The sequence below is a fragment of the Macaca nemestrina genome, chromosome 2, assembly GCF_043159975.1.
Source record: "Macaca nemestrina isolate mMacNem1 chromosome 2, mMacNem.hap1, whole genome shotgun sequence".
In the NCBI taxonomy this organism is placed as follows: Eukaryota; Metazoa; Chordata; class Mammalia; order Primates; family Cercopithecidae; genus Macaca; species Macaca nemestrina.
This window is the reverse complement of record NC_092126.1, coordinates 54,867,686-54,888,439: the sequence shown is the minus strand read 5'-3', so window position 1 is coordinate 54,888,439 and position 20,754 is coordinate 54,867,686. Positions and strand designations below refer to the sequence as shown.

Sequence of the window (20,754 nt, the reverse complement as noted above, 5' to 3'; positions counted from 1 at the left end):
TACTTTCAATCTGTAAAATCAGCTTATGTCAATCATATAAAAATTCTCATAATTCTGTAGCACATACACTCACATACACACACAAATAATATTAATTGTAAGAAACTCGGGACTTCTCAGAAAATGAAACTAGATTGTTTGAAAGAAAAATGAATGAACTGGAGTTTCATTCCTGGAGCTTATACCTATTATTAGCTTAAACATAATGTACTGAAAATTTAATAAAATTTCAAGTTGTTTCAGAAAGCTAAATAAAATGGAGAATTTTTTTTTTTAAGGTTATTCAATCAACCTCCTAATATGGACATAAACTCCAGTGGCTTGGACTCTGAACCATGATTCCTCAAAATAAAGCAAACAGTTCCTCATGACTTTATAGAGTGATTAAGCCATTGGAAATGCGTGGCACAAAAAGCGTCATACAGCACAACATAGAAAAGAGCTCCAGTTAATGCAACATGTGGAGAAAGACAGTGTGGATATACACCTAACTGTTTGGCGAAGCTCCTTAACTTTAAAACCACATATTGAAAGTAGGAAATATAAAAACTTCTAATGGAATTCAAATGAAGAATAATGACATAAATTAGTTAGGGCTGGAGAAAGAATAAAATGCCACTTATTTAAAATGCATGTAGTAAGAATTCAGAGGAACAGATACGTTACACATTTGGGGCATATTTCTTCAGGTTTCAAGAAAGTACTCTATTTAGAAATCAGTAGCATGTTTTGTTTACATTTGCAGAATGACAATCCACTGTTTGCTTTTTTAACTTGATTGCAATTCTAATGTTTGCTATGTCGAAGAGACTCTCAAGTGTTTTAAAAATCCTTTTATAAAAACGTTTCTTTATTTAACTCTTAATGTGGACCCAATCAAACGAAAGAGCACTGAATTTTGGGACAGAAAATATTAAAATAGAATGTCAGTCTAAATTATTTTAAATCTGTTGTGTTTATCACTTTTTTTTATTCATTTATATGATTTTTAGGCATCAATATGGCATTTCACATGTATACTAGTGTTTAAATTTTATATTATATTGCAACATATTTGCATATTGTTTTAGTAATATGAGGAAAGAATAAGACAGCTGATTTACTATGAGTTAGTTTTCTCATTTTGTGTAAAGAGGAACTTTATGAAACCCAATTTGTTTCCACGGAAGCTTCTTCCTTTAAGTAGATGCAGCTTGTCTGAAGTATGACTCTATCATTTAAAAAAATAGTTCAAGCCTGTTGAAGAGGCTTTGTTATTTTTACAACCTGCCCAAACAGAATTTCATACTATAGCTTTGTTACTTGTCTATAGCCATATAATTCATTTAAACTTCATTACTTGTTAATAACCATATAATTCATTTAAAAGAGGAGAAGAAACTAGGCATTAAACAAATATCTTTACAGTATTTTAATTAAAATGTATCATGCTGATTTCTGACTAGGAAAATGAAGAATAAGTGCCAACAGGAGACACTTAAGAAACTGTTATTACTTCTTTCATCTTCCCAAAGAATTATCTGTTCTCTGTACATCAGAATTTAGGCACATCATCTCCAATTGTTTGTGTACCTATCAATTTATCCTAAGAGAATCCTAGGTTCTCCAAGGTAGAGACTATTTTATTATGTTTTATTTTTCCAGCATACTCAACATGTTGAATGCATGAATAACTGTACATATGAATGAATGAGTGTAGACATAATTTTTGCAAAGTTTAAAAAATATTATGAATATGATTCATGGTGAAAAAATACATTTGTACATTGGGATGCAAAACAATATTCATCTTTACTTCATGTATCACTCTCTGGTATTTTCTATTCATATCTATTTCGTTGGAAAAAATAAACTTCTCGGTGAACTAAACTGATTTTATAAATAAGTCATAAACTGTAATTTAGAAAACTAATTTGTGGAATAGAAAGAAATATAAGAGTCAGCTTATCCCTAATTTAACTTAAATACAGGAAACTAGTAAATATCAGGTATACTGACACTATCCATATCATAAAATGTTTTGGAAATACTAATAGTACAGAAAAAATTCTTGAGTGTAAATTTAAATTTTTGAAGAAGGCTTCAGGGAGAAGTTTAACTCTACTTGAACCTTAGCATTTTAGAATTTTGATTATAGAGGGAAGCTGAACATTCAAAGGTGTAGAAGGTAAGAACAAAAGCAAGAAAAAACAGACAGAAATGAGTGTAAGATGAGGAGGTATGATAAATGTAAAGATCACAGAGTCAGGCTTGGATAGGTAAAATGTATGAATACTAGACGGAGGACATTATTAGGACCTCGAACAACATTTTCTCTCTTTTTTTTTCTTTCTTTCTATCTATCCTTCTTTCTTTCCTTTCTTTCATTTATCTATTCATCTATTTTTTAGAAAATTGACTGTAACATCAGCAAGCAAAACTTTTCCCTTTGGTCAAAAGGGATAGACAGGGAACACAATTAGCCTATTACAATATTATGAAAAAGAAGTGATAAAGATTAAGCTAATTTGGAAACAACTAAAAAAGAAAAGTAACTGATTGCTTAAGAGACCAAGCAATGTAGGGAATTAACCCTTTGCATTATAAGCTCTGCCATCTGGGAGATACTGGTAGTGATGACAGGAATAGAAAAGTTAGAAATAATGGACTGTTTGAATGGGCTGTTTGAGTATTTTTGAGATACTCCTTCTCTACACTATTGACTGTTTCAATACTCAGGTTTACCTTTCAACATGAGAATGTGTAATGGTTATTTTTAGCTAGAGGTTTGCAATGTCTTTGACAATTTTCAACTATGCTAAACTTCAGTATTGAGGCAGATTGCTGCAAACAGGCAAACATTCTGGAAACTGGGTAAATCAGATTGCTTGTGGCATAGCTCTCTAAATCTCATGGCTTACTATCACTGAGATTCAGCATAAAATCTCGATTCAAAGGAAACAAACAAACCAGCAATCAAAAAATAGAGTAAAATAACAATAACAATAAATACGTAAATTCTCAAGAAGCCAACTACATCAAGAAAACATTTTGAATACTTTACAAAACTTTCACTGAAGTTACTTATTTCATTCATAATCAAAAAATTGGCCTTAGGCATAATTTTCAAAAACTGCTTTGTTTCCATTTATTAGGTTTTAGAATTTCTAAGCAAGGCTGACATTATCTCCCACTACTTTTACTGCTTTCCTATTCCCAAGTCACTAAAACTAAGAAATCACAAGAGTTGCCTCTAATAGATACTTCTGGCAAAAAACCTAAATCCAACGGATACAGAAATGTAATATAGAGCACCCTAAATTACTCAACTTAATTCTCTTCGGGCCTGAGAATATTAGTTGAGTGTTATTTTCATGACTTGTCTTATTATTATTATTTTTTGGATCTCTCTACCTAGAACAATTCAGAGGTTTTATAAATAATATCTTTCTATGGTTGACTCATTTTGATACCATGATTTTATGTAAAATGGAAATGTGTGGTTTGTCATCTTTATTTTATTCTCAGACTGAAAACACACCTTCAATGAAGATAATAGTCAATGGAATAGAGTAAACATCTACAGGATTTTTATAAGTTATAAAGGTGAGTGTGGCAGCCTCGTACTCCAAAGATATGAACATCTGCAACTTCAGAATGTGTTCAAATGTTTATAGCATACAACGTATCATAATACTTCATAATTACAGAGCACCTTTCTTGAAATAAACTCTAGTCTATTTCACATGTTCTCATAGTTTCTTTGGAATTGTTCCATAGATACATTACTGTTTATAAGGTAAAGTGTGACACACGGCAAGTTCCTACAAAATCTATCTGAATTGAAGAAAGGAGATCAAAAGCTAAGCAAGCTGAGTAGATGTCTGTGTGTGAGAAAGACCTCTTCTGTTGTGATCTGAAGAACTAATGAAAAGAATTTTTGTAGACATCACAGCATTGGGCTGCAGTGGGTTCTGCCTTTTAGTCTTGAGGAATTATTGTTTCAAAATATCCTCACTGAATGTCAGGAATGCCCTAAGAGTCATTTTTCCTCCTAGGTCCTAATGGCTCTTAACTTATATTAAAATGTTTTCTGGATTTATATAAGTGCTAATAATGACAACCTTTAGAAAAAATCCTGAATTACATGTCATGGATTATTAAAACTTTACAGGAACAATTTACTTCTGGCAGGTCAAACAAAACTGGAACTTAGTAAGCATATTACCCCAATGCTGCCTATTAGAAATGTCTTATGAATTCGTAAAAACATCTAAAATATTATTCTTCCTAAGTGACAGCATATCTTATAAAGAGCTAATTATTCAGAATTGAGTCACTTTCTCTGTTCTCTGCAATGAGTTTAAGTGGTAGGGAGAGAGAGGTAGTGTTAAATATCACAGATTCCACGACCATCCAGTCACAGAAGTGGCTTAATTCTAGAAGGGTCTGAAAACAGTAATAGGATTATTAACAAAATATGTTACAGGATAACAGTAAGGATTGACTGGAATTGCTTATGTAAAGTTTCTGGAACCCTTTTAGCTGGTCACAAAGTTAGGGCTGAGGTGCTCTGCATCTTCCGCATCCTGGCACAGATAATTCTGTAAAATCTGCAGAGATGGTGGGTAGTAGCGCTACACTATGCTTTTAAAAAAATCACAGTCCATCTGAAGTACAACCACATTCTCATAAATCACAGATGTGTTCATTATCAAAAGGATCCTCAAGTTTGAAGTAATTTCAAAGTCTGGTAGGCCTATCTCAGAACAGATTGAAAAAGCCACACATGTGATCTGATAGCACCTGGGAGATATACTTCTGCCCTGAAACTTTTAATGGTGCTTCTTTTAGGGGAACACTTTTTATTTGAAATCTTTCTTGGTACAGATAAAAGTGGGGTCGCTTTGACTGCAGAGGCGGCCCTGGAGCTCCTTCTGCTCCAGTGTCTGGGGCAGTACTGAAGAACACAGGTAGTTTTACAAAGCGTAAAATCATTTTTGACGTTTAGTGCCCTGCAAATAATCATTCTTTTTTGAAATTACCTGTTTATTTTCCTCAGAAACAAGATAGACACCTACATACGAAGAGGGGCTTTCAATAGCAGAGTTTCCAGTAATAAGCAGGAAATTCCCTAGCCTTTAAAAAATGGAATAAATTAAATCTTGCTTTTTTGAAAGACCACATATATTACTGTTTCTAAATTATTCTAGAAAAAAAAAGCCTTTGCTTAAAAAAATGCAGCATTATATAACTATGAAATCCATAGATCTTTTATACATTTGATATGTACATCAGTTCTAAGCCAAATGCACATAAATTAAACCACCATAAAATATGATATATATAATTATAAAAAATAATGTTATTCAGAAATAAAGTGCTATAAAAAGAGGCTGAGATATTAAAGATACACCTCTTTTTCATTTTCTGTCTCCTCAGGCATGGGTTAATGTGAAGGTATACACTGTTCTATTCTAATTAAAAATACTTAATAATCTTTGGAGGAAAAACCTGCTTATTTCCACACCTGTAGATTTTTAATACATGTAATTTATTGGTGAAATTGAGAGCATATGCCACATTTGGGATCTAAAGTGTTACAGTTAATAATAATTCTGTTTACCATGATAATGACAATCATATAACTTTACAATTTAATAGGTGGGATTTAAAAAATAGTTTTATGTGTCAGTTTATTTTTGATGAGTTTAATGTAATTGGCTGCATATTTTGTGACTTACTTATCTGTATTTAGTACTATCTTTTCTTTCCTTTTTCTTTTTCTTTTTTTTTTTTTTTTGAGACAGAGTCTCACCCTGTTGCCCAGGCTGGAGTGTGATGGTGTGATCTCGGCTCACTGCAACCTCTGCCTCCCCGGTTCAAGCAATTCTCCTGTCTCAGCCTCCTGAGTAGCTGGGATTACAGGCACCCACCACCAAGCCCAGCTAATTATTGTATTTTTAGTAGAGATGGGATTTCACTGTGTTGGCCAGGCTGGTCTCGAACTCCTGACCTTGTTATCTGCCTACTTTGGCCTCCCAAAGCGCTGGGATTACAAGTGTGAGCCACCGCGGCCAGTCAGTGCTATCTTTTCAAGGTTCCTTATTATTTTTTTTTCAGTCAATAAATTTGGACTGTGCACTTCTAACTAACTTGATACAGCTCCAGGCAAAGCTAAGAGTCTAGGTAAGCAGTCAGTCCAGTTGTGGATTGTGTCAGAAAAATGACTTTGGCAACTCATGTAGAGAGACTATGCTCAGGTTCCTGCATCCATAAAAATTGGTATAATAACACTCATTCCCCTTTTATTTTGCAGACATCATAAAGATAAATACGATAATTAAAGGAAACTCAAATATATGGACATAAACATATAAACCTGAGGTAGGACTGTTATTATAATGATGATAAACAATGAGCATATTCAAAAGCTGAGTAATTAATACAAACTGTCCAAGACCATTTTTAAATATTGCATGCATATGGAAACTTGGAAAGCAAGAAGGAATCATGAGCTGGGCCACTGGGAAAGTCTGAGAGCCCTAATCCTGCCAGAGGCACTGCAGGGTGTAGTCACTTGCAACAGTCCTGTCTGACAACTCCCAGGTGCGTACATAGATTTGCATCTTTCCCACCAGCCTGTGCTGAAAAAGTCTTCCCTGCTATTTAAAAACAGGCATGGTTCCTCTCACTTCTGGTAGGTGTAAAGGCCAGAGGCCTAATAGGACAAATAACCTTTCCTTCTCCGACCCCAGAAAATATCCACGTTAATTGGAATTGAATATTGAAATGTACTACTTTTGCATACATCTAAAACTTGCAGCCTCTGGCTTCATGATGAGTCAGATGGCAAATGGGAAAGACAGTGGATGGGTCCTGAAACAAGGCTTTGAATGTTTTCTGCATCTCTGGGAGCAGCTAGGCTTTCTACTGCTTGTACCATTAAAGTTGAATATAAAACTGTCATTTAAAGAAAAAGTGCCAGAGCATCTCTTTCATTCCCGGCTGTATTGGGGATCCATTGACGCTTCCACAGAGAAGTCTCCTTTGAAGTCCCCTTTCTGACCAGGTTTCTCTTCCAATTATTTTCTTCTTCTTCAGCTTTGAATTTATTCTTGTCCATACTTATCTCAGTTGCAAGTTTTCACTTATCTGGAGGATTATTTGATTAGTGCCTTCCTTGCCAACTGGAGAGTAAATTAGAATACATCAGGGGCTATATTTATTTTCACTAGGGCTGCCATATTTATCACAAACAAGTAAGCAAATACAATAAAAAATTACAGGACATTCAGCTAAATTTGAATTTCAGATAAATATAGAATAATTTTTAGTACCAAAATGCTGTGTATCTAAAATTCAAATTTAACTGGGAATCTTATATTTTATCCGGCAACATTTTTAGTCACAGTTTAGCTTCAGGGCTTATGATAGTATTAAGAATATTGTAAGAGTTCAATTAAAATGTCTTGAATGGATGAATACCAGACTGCAAGGAGGAAGGAAAGTATCCTAACATTTTAGACAGTTGCAAATATATAAGATTGCATACATGTATACTTACAATTCATTTCCTAAAACACTTCCTCAAAGTAAATTTTCAAAAGCCAGGAACAACCCATAGAGCTCACAGATAAAACTTTTATGAGTAGTAGTCAGTAAAAATGTCATACCACAATTCCACCATCATCATATTTTCGATTCTCCTGATTTCTATGCAGAAAAGGTAACAAAAATCATATACACATCACATAATTAACTAAAAACCAAATTTGAAGCAAAAAGACTCTCTTCATTTTTTACAGTGTTGATCAATATACAGCAGGTGGAGCTTACAATGTGTAGTTGTAAGTAGAAACATTCACTAGAGATCAAGGGGTGTAGAAATAGACAGGAAAACTGGCAAATAACCCTCATAAGGTTTTGAGTGTACCTCAGATATTGTTCTTTGTCATCATTATTATAATTATTTGACCTAATTGTTGTTTATAAATTACAAAGCAGATTATTGTCTTCTCAGACCCTTTCATGTTTCTCTATTCTTTCATTAATTTCAACAAATACTGAATGTCTATTGTGTGTAAGACAATGTCTAAAACAGAAAATAAAAATCTGTGTAAATATGTTAAAGACTTACATAAAAAGTATTCTTATGTGGAAATGCACACATTTTTTCCCAAAAAGAATTTGCTAACTTAGCAAAGGCAAAGATAGCAAAGCACAGAAAGAATCCATTATGATGAGAGTACAAGTTAAGACGTGTAGAATGAGAGTGAATTCCCTCCTATATACGTGTGGTTTGGCCCCTTACCCTCCATAAGCTATATATTAGCCATTTCATTTGTTTGAATATTTCATTTTAGAACACCATTATTAATAAAATAAATTACACCATGAGTTTAAATTTCTACTGCTGTATATAAGCATACTTCTACTTTGCTCTTTTCTTAGACGTGAAGGGATCCAGTAACACTCTCCTCCTTGTAACAATGCTTTAGAAAACCGCTTTGTGGTAGATTAAAGATGAGCTACAGATTTTTTACTGTCCCTTGCACAGGAGGTGGAGCTAAATTCCTGTTTCCCTGAACCCAGGCTGGCCTTACTGAAATGTTTCCTTCTTTTCTATATACGTTGACACAGCGTGTCTAAGATTGTAGGTTTTCAGGCCGGGCGCGGTGGCTCAAGCCTGTAATCCCAGTACTTTGGGAGGCCGAGGCGGGTGGATCACGAAGTCAGGAGATCGAGACCATCCTGGCTAACATGGTGAAACCCCGTCTCTACTAAAAAATACAAAAAACTAGCCGGGCGTGGTGGCGGGCGCCTGTAGTCCCAGCTACTCGGAGGCTGAGGCAGGAGAATGGCGTAAACCCGGGAGGCGGAGCTTGCAGTGAGCCGAGATCGCCCCACTGCACTCCAGCCTGGGTGACACAGCGAGACTCCGTCTCAAAAAAAAAAAAAAAAAGATTGTAGGTTTTCTTTCTTTCATTCTTTTTTTAAAGTGTTTGGTAGAACTTGTTGGAAAAGCCATATCTGAATTTGTTTTAGTTTTGTTTTTGTTTTGTCAGATTTTTCACTAGGGATTCAAACACTTTAATGGTTATGGGACTATGGTGTTTTTTCTTTCTTTTTAAATTCAGTTCCCAGGAATTAGACCAATTTATGAAAGTTTTCAAATTTACTGGCATAAAACTCTTCATAACACCTTTATATTATCTTTAAAAAATTCTGCATCTGTTATGTCTCTTTTATTGTTAAAGTTAATTATTTAAGCTTCCCTATCTCTCTTTCTCACTACCTCCTCGATCTCCCTTTCCTTCTCCTCCTTCTCCTTCTCTTTCTTCTTCGTTAAAGTTGCCATAGTTTTCCCAAAAAAATAGTAATATGTTTTTGGCTTTGTTTATTCTTTCTATGCATTTTTCTTTTCTGTGTTAATTTCTCCATTTTCTTTTCTGCTCATAAGGATGAAAGGTTGAACGTATACTGCATGGTCAACTAGCAGTGTGTCTCACACCCAATTGGAAACTGCATTCATGTACCCTAGAGAGCTAAAGAAAAGCAAAAATTTCATAAAAGCACAATTTCAAAGGTGAAATTCAATAGATTATCTATTTTAAAATTGTATATTTTTGTACCCTAGAGGGCTAAAGAAAAGTGAAAATTTCATAAAAACACAATTTCAAAGGTGAAATTCAATAGATTATCTATTTTAAAATTGTATATTTTTTAGTAGAGAATTTGTCCTGGCCCTGGCCCTTGGAAAATAATTTCTAAACTCTTAGGAATATCCCCAGTGATAGGAGTGTCTTTGTTATTCATGAGAGCCTTGTTAACCACATCTGCTAATTTGTGCTAACAAGGTGACTCCTGGTGGATACTTCTGACCATACCTGTTAGCTTAGGCTAATGAGGTGACCCATGGTGGGCCTCTTGGGCCATGTGATATCAGCCTGAGCTCTGAGAAGTAGGAGGATAGAGACTGAGAGCAACCATGTGGGCAACCAATTAATCCATCAATCATGCCCAAGTCATGAAGCTCCAATAAAGAGTCTGGGCACTGAAGCACAGGTGGGCTTTCTGGGTTGTCAATTCTCTAAGCATATTGTCACACATTTATACCAGGAGGGTAATGTTTCCTCAGGGCAATGGAAGACTTGTGTTTGGATCTCTCTAGACTGTGCTCTATGGGTGTCTCTTCCCTCGTTTGATTTTAATACATCCCTTTCCGGTTTCAAACCATAGCTGTATGCATAATAGCTCTCAGTGAGTCCTATGTGTCCTTCTAGCAAATTATCAAAACTGGTGGTGGTTTTGGGAAACTCCTGTCAGAAGTCTTACATACAATTGGCAGTTTAGAGAACTGTGTCCCCAAATCTTGAAGTTTGGCTCACTATAGATATTTGGTGTCAGAAGAAGTGAGATTCACTAGAATAATCCCGAGTCACTGAAATATGTGGTTTGGGAAGAGAAAGAATGAAAAGGCAAATGATAATAAACTTTTGCTTCTTGGATGACTACAGGGTCAGCTATGGTATGAAACTACTGATGTACTTCAGTTCATTATTGCAGATAAAACTTATGAATGGAATTTTGAAATAATAGCTCCAACTCCCAGACAGTTGGTTCACTGCATACATAAGGAAATTCAAAGTAGAAAAAAAGCCAACTATACCATCCCTTGGTTATGACTATCAGTAATAGTGAAAACAAAAGTAAGGGAGAATGTTTGGAGTGGGTCCCAACACTAGGCCAAACTTAGATTCTGGCTGGCCCAAACTACAGCCTCTGGCTGCAGAGCCCCTACTAATAGGAAAAAATATAAATAAAAGTGAAGGAACATGTTAGGGCAGATCCTCATGCTTAGATTCTGGCTGGTCTAACCTACAGCCAATAACCTCAGAGCTACTTTCAAAGTAAAATAATTATGCTGAAACAACAGATCACAAACAAGATCAGAATGATTTTTAAGAGAATGAGCAAAACAAAGGGGTAAGAGACAAGGGACTCATTCCAGCTAGGTAGAAATCTTTTTTTTTTTTTTTTAAATTATACTTTAAGTTCTGGGATACATGTGCAGAATGTGCAGGTTTGTTACATAGGTATACACTTGCCATGGTGGTTTGCTGCATCCATCAACCCGTCATCTACATTAGCTGTTTCTCCTAATGCTATCCCTCTCCTAGCCTCCAACCCCCCGACAGGCCCCTGTGTGTGATGTTCCCCTCCCTGTGTCCATGTATTCTCATTGTTCAGCTCCCACTTATGAGTGAGAACATGTGGTGTTTGGTTTTCTGTTCCTGTGTTAGTTTGTTTAAAATGATGGGTGAATCTTTAAATAGGCCTGATTACTGGCTCAGACCTATAATCCCAGCCCTTTAGGAGGATAAGATGAGTGGATCACTTAAGGTCAGGAGTTTGAGACCAGCCTGACCAATATGGTGAAACCCCAACTCTACTAAAAATACAAAAATTAGCCGGGTGTGGTGGCACGCGCCTGCAGTCCCTGCTAATTGGGAAGCTGAGGCAAGAGAATCGCTTCAGCCCTGGACGTGGAGGTTGCAGTAAGTGGAGATTGTGCCACTGTACTCCAGCCTGGGTAATAGAGCTAGACTCTGTCTCAAAAAAAAAAAAAAAAAAAAAAAAAAAAAAAAAAAAAAACACGCACACACACACACACACACACACAAAAAGGAAATAAAATAAATATTTAAATAGTTATTAAGAAATTAGATGAATAAATCAGACATTGATGGGATAAAGATAAAAGTCTTAATGAAACATTCTTGGAAGTGGGGTGGACCAGTGGGAACCCCTGCTGGTCTCCAACATTGAAGGACCATAAATAAATTTGCTTTGTTCACCCTAGTTTGGAATAGTATAAAAAGTCACAAGAGGCCGGGCGCGGTGGCTCAAGCCTGTAATCCCAGCACTTTGGGAGGCCGAGACGGGCGGATCACAAGGTCAGGAGATCGAGACCATCCTGGCTAACACGGCGAAACCCCGTCTCTACTAAAAACACAAAATATTAGCCGGGCGAGGTGGCGGCGCCTGTGGTCCCAGCTACTCGGGAGGCTGAGGCAGGAGAATGGCGGGAACCCGGGAGGCGGAGCTTGCAGTGAGCTGAGATCTGGCCACTGCACTCCAGCCTGGGCGACAGAGCGAGACTCCGTCTCAAAAAAAAAAAAAAAAAAAAAAGTCACAAGAAAATAATGACAACGAGAAACCTAACCTTCAATTGCCTAGAATGATGGTTCTACAATCTAAGAAAGATTAAAGACTATTGAGAAAGCCTGGATTCCTTAGCCCAACCCCCAGCTGGGGAACAAAGGCCATATGCACCTAAATGAATAAAATGGCCAGGGGGTAGAAAAGAAACATGTCTAGGATTCCTTGACATAGAAGCTCCATGTACTATAGTTCAAAAGCCTGTTGTTGAAGTGCTAACCCCGCCTACAGTTAGATTGGGAGGATAAAGCAATGCAATGGTTAATAAACTAAAGATGGGGCCAGGCGCAGTGGCTCATGCCTGTAATCCCAAAACTTTGGGAGGCTGAGGTGGGTAGATCACTTGAGATCAGGAGTTCAAGACCAGCCTGGCCAACATGGCAAAACTCCGTCTCTACTAAAAATACAAAATATTAGCCTGGCATGGTAGCACACCTATAAAGCCAGCTACTCATGAAGTTGAGGCAGGAGAATCACTTGAACCTGGGAGACAAGGTTGCAATGAGCCAAGATTGTGCCACTGTACTCCAGACTGGGTGATAAAGCAAGTCTCTATCTATAAAAAAAAAAAAAAGAAGAAGAAGAAAAAGGAAAAAAAAAGGACACTATTAAGAGAATGAAAAGACAACTCACCACGGAATAGGAAAAAATATTTGTAAATCACATCTAACATAGGATTATTATCCAGAATTTATGAATTTCTATAACTCAACAACAACTCAAGAATTTTGGAGGCCAGGCGCAGTGGCTCACTCATGTCATTCCAACACTTTGGGAGGCGAAAGTGGGCAGACCACTTGAGGTCAAGAGTTTGAGACCAGCCTGGCCAACATGGCAAAACCCCGGTTGTACTAAAAATACAAAATAAAAAAAAAACATTCATGATGGTGCACGCCCATGATCCCAGATACTCGTGAGGCTGACACAGGAGAATATCTTGAACTTGGGAGGCAGAGGTTGCAGTGGGCAGAGATTGAGCTGCTGCACTCCAACCTGGGTGATGGAGCAAGACTCTGTCTCAAAATAAATAAATAAATAAACAAACTAAAGATGAAAAGTTAGATAAGAATTGAAATGTTTGAATGGACTGCAAGTGGAGCAATTGCATCTCCTTTATCTGAATGTATTATTAAAGATGGATATTCTGTATCACTGGGGGATATTTATCTTACTTATTGTAAAACAGGAGGTATGTCAATCTGCCCATTTTCTTATATTGATTGGACATACCAAATAGGAACAATAAGTTTTTGGGAACCCAGAAAATGGATTAATTTGAAATATAGACCAGAAACTGGAGTGCTGGTATGGATGCATTCTCAGTACAATAGGCCCGTGTGGAACACAGACTGGGGCTTATGGCAAAAGCCTGCAAGTGCCTCCTAGTAATGACCACTGAGATTTTGGACCTGAAAAATATTCATTGAGAGACAACTAGCTTGCTATTGTGTGCCATTTAAGACAGCCCTATACTGGTGGTCAAACTGGGAAATTGAATTAAAGCCTCCTATGTCTGAAAAGTGTGAAATAATCTTGCAACCTGAAATACCCATATGTCTTTACCGATATCAAAGAAACATTCTGATGGAGAAGACAAGGCTCAGAAAAATTCCATAATAAAATGAAAATGGTTTATATGGGAACATGCTGCTAGTGGAGGAATTCAAGGAGGTACCACAAATATCTTTCCCCCTAGAGCTGACTTTGAAACCACCTGAAGACCTGCCAAATCCTATTGCCACTTAGGTGGTGCCTATTAACAGCTCTTGATTGATCAACAAAGAGCCCCTTGGTTTATTGTTGGCAGTTCCAATGTGAGTGGACAACACTTTATATGGAAGCCTGATATTCTAGTTGAAAGAGGTAAAAATAACAGGCCAGCAGGCAGAATTGCAAGCTATTTGTCTCTATATTTGAGTTTTTACTGAGTCATATGTGATGGCCAATATCCTGGCCATATAGTTAGGCATAGAGGCAATAGAAAACTAGCCTATTAAAGGGATACACATATGGAGCATAGCCCTAAGGAAATCACCATGGGAATTTGAGGGGTGTGTTATAGTGGGATATATCGATGCTAATCAGAAGACCCCGCCAGGATCAGAAGGTGTTTGGAACTGGCAAATAGATATCCTAGATATACTTGCTCGAGGAGGCCACCTGGATCCATGAAACGTGTGGACAGCAGGGGCTGCAGCAATGCAGAGGTCCGCCAAATCTTAGACATATTCCTTTTACACACTCTGAGGAAGAAATTGACATAAGAACTGACCAGTCTGCCAACAAGAAAGACAGAGACTGCTAACAGCTATGGGCCAGAGTCCCCAGGGAGAAGGCCCTGCACATAGCTGGCAAGTAGGACTGATGCCGGTAGCCCCTGGAGACTCCAAAAGAGTCCTGACAGGAATAGACACTCTGGCTAGGCTTTGCATACTTAGTGGTGGGTGCAAATGCTCAAAATACTATAAAAGGACTGGAACAGAAGATACTGCGCCAATTTGGACTGCTAAGTTACATTTCTTCAGACCAAGGAACACATTTTACAGCTCATAATGTCCAACAATAGGTCAAGAGATAGAATTTTCTGAGTAGCAGTTTAATAGGGAATTAGAATGGGCAGTTGGACAATGTGTTGTCTAAAATGGGGTGGGTAAAAGCAAGAGAGGTTGGTTTACACATCTTCATGAATGTGTTTTCACACTCAACATGAGGTGCTCCAAGAGAGGGTTTCCACTAGACAAATTATACTTTTCTGGGGAATCTGGTGAGAAAGATATGAGAGAGGATGCTGGTGTGACTACACTATTTCCGATCCCACCCCCACCTCCCCACCATTACCCCAACTTTCCTTTTTCTTACCTGATACAGACCTGTGACTGTGAGTGCCAGAAGTGGGAAAGATCCCTAAACAAAAAACAGTAACTCTACCTTTAAGCCTTTATGTCAGAATTCCTAAGGCCCTAATGGGGTGGGCCGTACCTTTACCCTACTAGGCAAAATTAAGGTCAGTAAAAAATGTAGCTGTATTGCCTAGTGTTTGCGATAACCCACTAGTTATGTAACTATGTAATTTCACCCTAAATAAATAAGAGTGGATGGTAGGGGGCTGTGATGGGGGAAACATTTGCTAGACTACTATTGCTGTTAGCAATATGGACCTGCATGGTGGCCAAATCTCATGTCTCTTCTGAAAGTGAAAAAGTTTGGACAAAACTAAACAATTAATAGAGCCAGGGAGTAACAGTAGCTGAGTAAGGGAATGAGTGGATATATTTTGCAATGAGATAAATCAAATATTACATTACTACCTTGAGGGAGGTTCAGTAAAAGAATTGATACTGTCTATTAGCTCGATTGTACCAGATGATGGTAAAATTGCTTTTGGAACCTAGCAAGGTTGAATGGAAGCCTGCAAACCTGAGTGGCGTCACTGTGTCACTTCGGTCCTACAATATGATGGTGGACTAGACTAATTGTTAATGACTGAGTGAAACTCTTGTAATGAGCCAGTATCTTTTGACTCTTATTTCACAAGTTACATCTACTGCCGTACTATGAATATAACAACGGTATTGTTGGTAAAGATTATAGAACTGATATGGATGGTCAAATTAAGAAACTGAATTTAACCCTTCTCGGGATGAATACTGATGGAAAATGACTGGTCTGAATTGATGAATTCGGCCAATCATCAGCTAATTTCTATGCTAGATAATTCTATAGAAGTTTATCACAAAGTACAAACAATGGTAAATCAAAGGATAAAAATATAAAAATGTAATGACTTTATAGGACAAACTAGTTGTTTTTTTAAACCTATCCTTACCCCATAACGACTCCTCCAAATGTGAGGAATATTCATAATAATATCATTACTGTGTCCAAAAAATTTAGATAATGGTATCTCATATTATATTTGTGTTTTATCTTTTATAATCAAGAATATACTTCAAAGTCTTAAAGGGTTGTAGAGATGTTAATGGGGGCATCATTTATGTGTGTGTGTGTGTGTGTGTGTGTGTGTTTTGAGACAGTGTCTTGCTCTGTTGCCCCGACTGGAGTGCGGTGGTGTGATCTCAGCTCACTACAACCTCTGCCTCCCAGGTTCAAGTGATTCCCCTTCCTCACCCTCCCAAGTAGCTGGGATTATGGCGTGAGCCACCACTGCCCAACTACTTTTTGTATTTTTAGTAGAGATGAGGTTTCACCATGTTGGCCGGACTGATCCTGAACTCCTGACTTCAAATGATCCACCCGCCTCGGCCTCCCAAAGTGCTGGGATTACAGCTATGAGCCGCCGCACCTGGCCATCATGTATTCTTATACCAGTAAAAGTACCGGGAGTATGTTAGGCTGAAGCATATGAAAATGTAATTTTGAAACAAAAGTAGCTCAATATCAGTGATTTTATATAGTTCAACTCAATATACCTTTTGTTGTTGTTGTTAATAGAAACCCAGGTAATACTATTTTTTAAAATAAATTCACTATATTTATTAGGTTGGGCTAGGCCCTCTGCAAAGTGAATTCAGATGATGAGAATTATGCCAACAGGATATTTATTGCCAAATTAAAACATACACACAAACCATCCACAGAAATTTCCCAGAGGTAGTGTATGAAAGGAAATTATTTCCCTTTTATACTTTGTGCTTGTTGAGATCATCCATTTTGCTATTGGATACAGTTAAACACAAAACACAGGAGCTTCACTCTACTCTAGCATCTTTGAAGATATTTTACCAGAGATGTTTAGACCTTGATTTCACTTATTTATGTGTATGTTTTTCCCACTGATGGAAAATAGTAAAATTAAATTTAAAAAAAACCTCAGTAACAATAAAAAGTGTAAACAAAGTAAACAATTACCTTTGTAGTTCTAAATAATCAAACACATCAGTCAAAGATGTGTATTTGTAAATTTATTTGTAAATTTATTTGTAAATGTCAGCGGCATACCTTTGACTGAAAAGCAAAAGCAAAATAAAACAAAGTAAAAAGCCAAGATGCTTGCCCATATTATGCAGTCTACTTAAATTTAAAAATTAAGGTTTCCTTTGTGGTTCAAGCCTGATATTTTGTTGAAGTAAGTTAAATATAAAACCAAACCAAGCCAATGTGGAGTATATTATCTTCATCATTATTTTCTTTGAAATTAGTCATAGTTTCAAAGTTTTCACCATCTCATCTTTCTTTGAGAACCTGAGTTCTAATTTTGTCACTTGGCAGGACATCTCATAATGGGTTTCTGGAACATGAAATCTATGTGGTAATCTGGTTGGATAATATTATTTTCTCTGTCTTGTGGAATGCTATAAAGTCTTATGTCATTTATAGAGGGACTAAGGCAATTGATATTTCCTTCCTTGCTTCAAACAATTGAAATTACTAGAGTTGGCAGCCCTGGAGTTAGATCTTTCTTGTCCTGTTTTGCAGATTCTTCAAGGGTTTGCCCTAATAGTCTGGATGTAGTACACAGCTCATGATTTAGGGACTTTATGATACCTTCCCTCTCTTTACATTGTCTGATAAAAGAATGGATTTTGGAGTGAGATTGACTTTCATGACTTAGTGGTTAATAATCGTTATTCAATACATTATTGTAAGGATTAAGTAAAAGTGATTCTGTAACTCTAAATGCAAGGCTTTGAGACATACATTCAATAAACATTCAATTTATTCCCCTTCTCATTTCAGTGTATTCTTGTCTCTGTGGTTCATTGATGGCTCTAATTGCCTGGTGTGGAGTACTGACTTTTCCTTCTCTCATTTCTTATTCCTAGTACTCTAACTTTCCCATAGGCATAGCAAAAGTTCCCTGGTCTTTCTTTACATTTAAGTTATCTGGGGAGTATTCTGAAGATCTTCAAATTCAGCCTCAATTCTTGATTTCAAAGGACACCATTTTAAAAAAATTTAATGTATTAGAGACAGAGTCTCATTCTGTCATGCTGGCTGGAGTGCCATAGTGATCATAGCTTACTGTAACCTCGGACTCCTGGGCTCAAGCGGTCTTCCTGCCTTAGCCTCCCAAGTAAGTAGGACTACAGGTGCATACCAGCATGCCTGGTTAATTTTTTTAAATTAATTAATTAATTAATTAATTATTATTATACTTTAAGTTGTAGGGTACATGTGCATAACGTGCAGGTTTGTTACATATGTATACTTGTGCCATGTTGGTGTGCTGCACCCATCAACTCGTCATTTACATCAGGTATAACTCCCAATGCAATCCCTCCCCCCTCCCCCCTCTCCATGATAGGCCCCGGTGTGTGATGTTCCCCTTCCTGAGTCCAAGTGATCTCATTGTTCAGTTCCCACCTATGAGTGAGAATATGCGGTGTTTGGTTTTCTGTTCTTGTGATAGTTTGCTAACAATGATGGTTTCCAGCTGCATCCATGTCCCTACAAAGGACACAAACTCATCCTTTTTTATGGCTGCATAGTATTCCATGGTGTATATGTGCCACATTTTCTTAATCCAATCTGTCACTGATGGACATTTGGGTTGATTCCAAGTCTTTGCTATTGTGAATAGTGCTGCAATAAACATACGTGTGCATGTGTCTTTATAGCAGCATGATTTATAATCCTTTGGGTATATACCCAGTAATGGGATGGCTGGGTCATATGGTACATCTAGTTCTAGATCCTTGAGGAATCTCCATACTGTTTTCCATAATGGTTGAACTAGTTTACAATCCCACCAACAGTGTAAAAGCGTTCCTATTTCTCCACATCCTCTCCAGCACCTGTTGTTTCCTGACTTTTTAATGATCGCCATTCTAACTGGTGTGAGATGGTATCTCATTGTGGTTTTGTTTTGCATTTCTCTGATGGCCAGTGATGATGAGCATTTTTTCATGTGTCTGTTGGCTGTATGAATGTCTTCTTTTGAGAAATGTCTGTTCATATACTTTGCCCACTTTTTGATGGGGTTGTTTGTTTTTTTCTTGTAAATTTGTTTGAGTTCTTTGTAGGTTCTGGATATTAGCCCTTTGTCAGATGAGTAGATTGCAAAAATTTTCTCCCATTCTGTAGGTTGCCTGTTCACTCTGATGGTAGTTTCTTTTGCTGTGCAGAAGCTCTTTAGTTTAATGAGATCCCATTTGTCAATTTTGGCTTTTGCTGCCGTTGCTTTTGGTGTTTTAGACATGAAGTCTTTGCCCATGCCTATGTCCTGAATGGTACTACCTAGGTTTTCCTCTAGGATTTTTATGGTATTAGGTCTAACATTTAAGTCTCTAATCCATCTTGAATTAATTTTCGTATAAGGAGTAAGGAAAGGATCCAGTTTCAGCTTTCTACTTATGGCTAGCCAATTTTCCCAGTACCATTTATTAAATAGGGAATCCTTTCCCCATTTCTTGTTTATCTCAGGTTTGTCAAAGATCAGATGGCTGTAGATGTGTGGTATTATTTCTGAGGACTCTGTTCTGTTCCATTGGTCTATATCTCTGTTTTGGTACCAGTACCATGCTGTTTTGGTGACTGTAGCCTTGTAGTATAGTTTGAAGTCAGGTAGCGTGATGCCTCCAGCTTTGTTCTTTTGACTTAGGATTGTCTTGGAGATGCGGGCTCTTTTTTGGTTCCATATGAACTTTAAAGCAGTTTTTTCCAATTCTGTGAAGAAACTCATTGGTAGCTTGATGGGGATGGCATTGAATCTATAAATTACCTTGGGCAGCATGGCCATTTTCACGATATTGATTCTTCCTATCCATGAGCATGGTATGTTCTTCCATTTGTTTGTGTACTCTTTGATTTCACTGAGCAGTGGTTTGTAGTTCTCCTTGAAGAGGTCCTTTACATCCCTTGTAAGTTGGATTCCTAGGTATTTTATTCTCTTTGAAGCAATTGTGAATGGAAGTTCATTCCTGATTTGGCTCTCTGTTTGTCTGTTACTGGTGTATAAGAATGCTTGTGATTTTTGCACATTAATTTTGTATCCTGAGACTTTGCTGAAGTTGCTTATCAGCTTAAGGAGATTTTGGGCTGAGACAATGGGGTTTTCTAAATATACAATCATGTCATCTGCAAACAGGGACAATTTGACTTCTTCTTTTCCTAACTGAATACCCTTGATTTCTTTCTCTTGCCTAATTGCCCTAGCCAGAACTTCCAACACTATGTTGAATAGGAGTGGTGAGAGAGGGCATCCCTGTCTTGTGCCAGTTTTCAAAGGGAATGTTTCCAGTTTTTACCCATTCAGTATGATATTGGCTGTGAGTTTGTCATAAATAGCTCTTATGATTTTGAGGTACGTTCCATCAATACCGAATTTATTGAGCATTTTTAGCATGAAGGGCTGTTGAATTTTGTCAAAAGCCTTTTCTGCATCTATTGAGATAATCTTGTGGTTCTTGTCTTTGTCGTTCTGTTTATATGCTGGATTATGTTTATTGATTTGCGAATGTTGAACCAGCCTTGCATCCCAGGGATGAAGCCCACTTGATCATGGTGGATAAGCTTTTTGATGTGTTGCTGAATCCGGTTTGCCAGTATTTTATTGAGGATTTTTGCATCGATGTTCATCAGGGATATTGG

At 37.1% G+C, this 20,754-nt stretch overlaps 1 long non-coding RNA gene across 2 annotated transcripts in view; it reads left to right on the top strand.

Annotated features, from left to right (window-relative positions):
* The window catches only part of LOC105499025 (uncharacterized), a 98,991-nt gene that overhangs the window by 47,162 nt on the left and 31,075 nt on the right, over nucleotides 1-20,754 (top strand). The window contains exon 4 of one of the 2 annotated variants that reach the window (XR_011619809.1): nucleotides 3,508-8,878. The exons of the other annotated variant lie outside the window; for it this stretch is intronic. This is a non-coding gene — a long non-coding RNA (uncharacterized lncRNA). Of the gene's footprint in view, nucleotides 1-3,507; nucleotides 8,879-20,754 lie in introns of those variants that run through there. 2 annotated transcript variants of the gene reach the window in all.